The following is a 4,931-nucleotide window of genomic DNA, read 5'->3' as shown; positions in this document are numbered from 1 at the left end:
GCAAAATAAATCGTAGCCAGAAAAAGAACCACATAGTAAAATAATATTAACATGAATATCAATTTCTTCTCACGAGGGGAGACTATAGTGATAAGATCCTTTATATTTATTGAAATTATTGAATCTAAATGAGATAAATATCAAATGATTTGAAAATTCTATTCTAACTCAAAAAAAAAATGCAAAATTTTAGAAGCCACAAACGGATTTGAACCTCGTACCCTAGGCGTTAAAGATCAAGGTGTTACCCATTCGGCAACTATTCGTTGATTTTTGTTGCATGATAAAATTGGCTATTTAAGCTAACTCAAATTTAAAAATTACTTTTTCGACTTTAAAAAAGTAAAAAATGTTAATAAGTATAATATCATATGTCTTATGAACTTTATTCTATGTCAATGAAATTATATAATATTCATGAAAGTCAGTTTATTCCCCTAATAAAATATTTTAAAATAAAATAAAATACAAAACCTAGAATTTTAATAAAAAATAGCATATTTTTAAATACGGTAGCCTTTTGCGCATAGAAGATAGGTCGTCGGGACAAATTTTTTTTTTTCATTTAGTAGTACATAAAATAAGCTTTAATTTGATATATGTTTAAAGGACGCAGTATTTCCGGAACATTTTCAAAAGTTCAGTTGAAAAAGTTCTATTTTTTATACAATGTTTCAAAGTTTGAACCCCCCCTATATAAGGGGAAATTGTCTAATTTTAATAAAAAGTATTGTCAAATGGAAGATGTACTTATAATGTATTTAGAAAAAAAAAATTGTGCTGATACATGCATTTTTCGAAAAGTTATAGCAGTTTTAATTTGAAAATTAAAAATTGAAAATCGAAAATTTTAACACAAAAATAGTGTTTTTTTAACTACGGCAACCGTTTACATGCAGAAGATAAAGTGTCGGGACAAATTTTTTTTTTTCATTTTATAGTACATAAAATAAGCTTTAATTTGATATATGTTTAAAGGACGCAGTATTTCCGGAACATTTTCAAAAATTAAGTTGAAAAAGTTAGTTTTTGTAAAAAAGTTGCTATTTTAAATCCCCCCTGTGAGCAGAATAAGTGTTAGATTTTCAAAAAAAAATGATATCAAATGAAAGAAAATTACCTAAGGTTTCAATATAAAGAAATATTATTTTGATTAGTTAATATTTGAAAAAGTTATGGCAGTTTTAAGTACAAAAAACATCGTTATAAAAGGTGATTTTTATCGCAAATATTACATTTTTTTTATAATTTCGACAGCCATTTGCACATAGAAGATAAGGTGTCGGGACAAATTTTTTTTTTTCATTTTATAGTACATAAAAAAAGCTTTAATTTGATATATGTTTAAAGGACGCAGTATTTCCGGAACATTTTCAAAAGTTCAGTTGAAAAAGTTCTATTTTTTATACAATGTTTCAAAGTTTGAACCCCCCCTATATAAGGGGAAATTGTCTAATTTTAATAAAAAGTATGTCAAATGGAAGATGTACTTATAATGTATTTAGAAAAAAAAAAATTGTGCTGATACATGCATTTTTCGAAAAGTTATAGCATTTTTAAGTTGAAAATTAAAAATCGAAAATCGAAAATTTTAACACAAAAATAGTGTTTTTTTAACTACGGCAACCGTTTACATGCAGAAGATAAAGTGTCGGGACAAATTTTTTTTTTTCATTTTATAGTACATAAAATAAGCTTTAATTTGATATATGTTTAAAGGACGCAGTATTTCCGGAACATTTTCAAAAATTAAGTTGAAAAAGTTAGTTTTTGTAAAAAAGTTGCAATTTTAAATCCCCCCCCATGAGCAGGTTAAGTGTTAAATTTTCAAAAAAATTATATCAAATGAAAGGAAAATATCTAAGGTTTTAGTTTAAAAAAAAATTATGTTGATTTGTTGATTTTTGAAAAAGTTATGGAAGTTTTAAGAAAAAAAAGTGAAAAAAATGACAAAATTTGTCGATTTTTAAATTTGTAATTTTTTTGGATATTTCCCCCATTTGCGGGGAACGAGGGAAAATTTTTAAATTTTTAAGGGTAATGTCTTCAACTAGATACAATTTGTGATCTTTTGACGTATTGTTAAAAGAAATCGGTCCAGTGAGAGCTGAGAAAAAGTAGTGACAGACACAAAAAAAAAAAAAAATAAAAAAAAAAATAAACACATCATGGTAAAATTAATACCTTCTCAGCTTCGCATCGAAGCTAATAACATAACTTGTTTTGTATTAAATACTGTTAACATTAAAACATTTTGAAAATTATCTAATTTTCCAATCAAGTGAACACTCAAAGAGAGGAAGGTCCTATTCAAAATCACAGATAATTTTCTGGTTTCATACTGGAATTTTCAATAAGCCTAATTAAATTCAAATAGGTATTAGAACATTTTACAGTATCAATTAGAAATTGTTTTTTGATTGAAGGTGGTTGCTTATTATAAAACGCCGTTCAATTGGAGATTATCTATATCGCTCGTTCAGATAACTCTTGATTTTCATTATTTTCCTTTCATACATTTCGTTAAAATTTAACTGGTAATATCCTTTAGTTTGAAAGTCCTCTATATATTTATAAATCAAAATACGTATACATATGACCCACAAGTTCACTTACATTTTAAGTGGATCAATTTAGTTTAATATAAGTATTTAGTCTTCGGAAATATTAAAATTAATATTGAATATAATATTTTATTTTACTTTAATGTTCTTATGATGGATTTATTTTTTGTATGCAAAGTTAGTAAAAACGATAATTTAACAATAACTCATTTAAAATAAAAACAATTTTCGTCCTAAGTAATCAATTCTTATTAAATAATAACTAATATTATTACTACTTTAGTGTGCGTCACAATATTAATTATTGTATAGCACAATGTAGTTAACATTTTGAATTATTATTTAATAGCCAAACATTGGTGAATTACAGAGAGTCCTTGGTGTCCGGATACTCCCTATTGACATGTAATCATGTAGCGAAGGATAGTGGACAAATGAATATCCTCTACTATATTTTTATATTACTTATATTGTCTTTTAATATAATAATTTTATTAGTTTAATACAATTACGTATTACCACGTAGTCATCGAATCTTTAGATATTTTTGTTTATTGATATTCAATGGTAAAGGGGCCTCTTTTTAACTGAGGCAATGAACTGTAATATTGATTGATCGCTTGTGTTTTGGGTCTAGTTCTGAATCTATGTCTAGACGCTTGTCGCATTTAATCAATGATTATAACTTTTTATCATCTTTATACCTTGTTTTATTTTGACTGTTTATTAAAGAACTATGTAAGGCTTTTAGAAAGTGGTACGGAAACTCTTATACTTTTATATATATCTTAAATTAAAGATTATGTAATATACTTTATCATCATGGGAAAAAAAATGTTGGGCTTTATTTTGTCTTCAAAATGGCTACCAAATGCTATTTTGTGTGAAAATTTTTGATTTTATATTTTACATTTTTAACTTTATAATGCTATAACTTATTGAAAAATGTATGGATCAATACAATTTTTTTATAAGAAATAAAATGTATATACCTCTTTTATTCGACATACTTTATCTTAATCAGAATATAAATAAGGAAATAGCAGATCATGTAGCTTTTGGAATAATTCATCAATTTTTTTAAATTAATAAATCAAATGATTTTAAACGTATTTTTTAAAGTTAATAAATTATAGAATTTACGAATAAAAAGATAGAAATAAAACTCAGAATATTTTTAAATAAAAATAAAATTATTTTTTTCATATTTTACATACAAAAACAAACATATTTTCTCTTTCTCATTATTTTTATTTCCAAATTTTCAATGATACGAACAAATAAAAAAGTACGTGCTTTTTTCAATAAAATGACTCCATGTCAGTTGATTTGGACTTAATTAAATATGTAAATAAAGGTTTTAAAAAATATTATCTAATGGTGTTTTTATTTTGTTCTCAAGTTTCATTTTTATTAAGAACAATTTGAAAAAAGTAAACAAATTTATTCTTTGTCCGATTTTCGACATTTTTCTTTCTAGGTTATGGGAGGGTGCAAATATTTATGCTTTTTAATTATTTAAAGTACACTTACGAAATTGTCGTACAAAAATAATTAAAAAAAAAAATCATGAATTTTCGACTTAGCTAAACTTTGAAATATAGATAAAAATGAGCGTGGGTTTGCCAACATTACATGAGCAAAAGTGTATATTTATAGCACATACATTAAAATGCTTGTAATTTTTTTTGTTATTAGTGATAAATTATGATAAATATGCGTTGAAGGCAGCCTAAGAAGGTCATAATTATTTAAAAAAAAATTTCAACAGAATGATAATTTTACTAAAATTTATTAAACATCGCCTGAATGACGGTTAATACCTTAGAAAATAATGTAGAGTAAATAAATTAATAGTTTGGAATACACAAGCGTTTCAATAAAGCATTAGTCAAAAAGGGTTTTGGACTATCGTAAATCTCCTTCCTAGAGAGCTCGCCCTCTCGTATGCTGAAGTACCACTTTAGGTAAATCAAAAAATTTAAAGATTTTATATTATATCACACGCTACAAAATTGACCTAAAAAATATTTCGTCATGTGTGATAAGAACAATTTTAGCTTCGATGCGAAGCTGAGAAGGTATTAATTTTACCATGATGTGTTTATTTTATTTTTTTTTTTTTGTGTCTGTCACTACTTTTTCTCAGCTCTCACTGGACCGATTTCTTTTAACAATACGTCAAAAGATCACAAATTGTATCTAGTTGATGACATTACCCTTAAAAATTTAAAAATTTTCCCTCGTTCCCCGCAAATGGGGGAAATATCCAAAAAAATTACAAATTTAAAAATCGACAAATTTTGTCATTTTTTTCACTTTTTTTTCTTAAAACTTCCATAACTTTTTCAAAAATCAACAAATCAA

Source organism: Daktulosphaira vitifoliae, unplaced genomic scaffold (genome assembly GCF_025091365.1).
Source record: "Daktulosphaira vitifoliae isolate Bord-2020 unplaced genomic scaffold, ASM2509136v1 Scaffold_1, whole genome shotgun sequence".
Lineage (NCBI taxonomy): Eukaryota > Metazoa > Arthropoda > Insecta > Hemiptera > Phylloxeridae > Daktulosphaira > Daktulosphaira vitifoliae.
Note: the sequence above shows the minus strand (reverse complement) of the source record.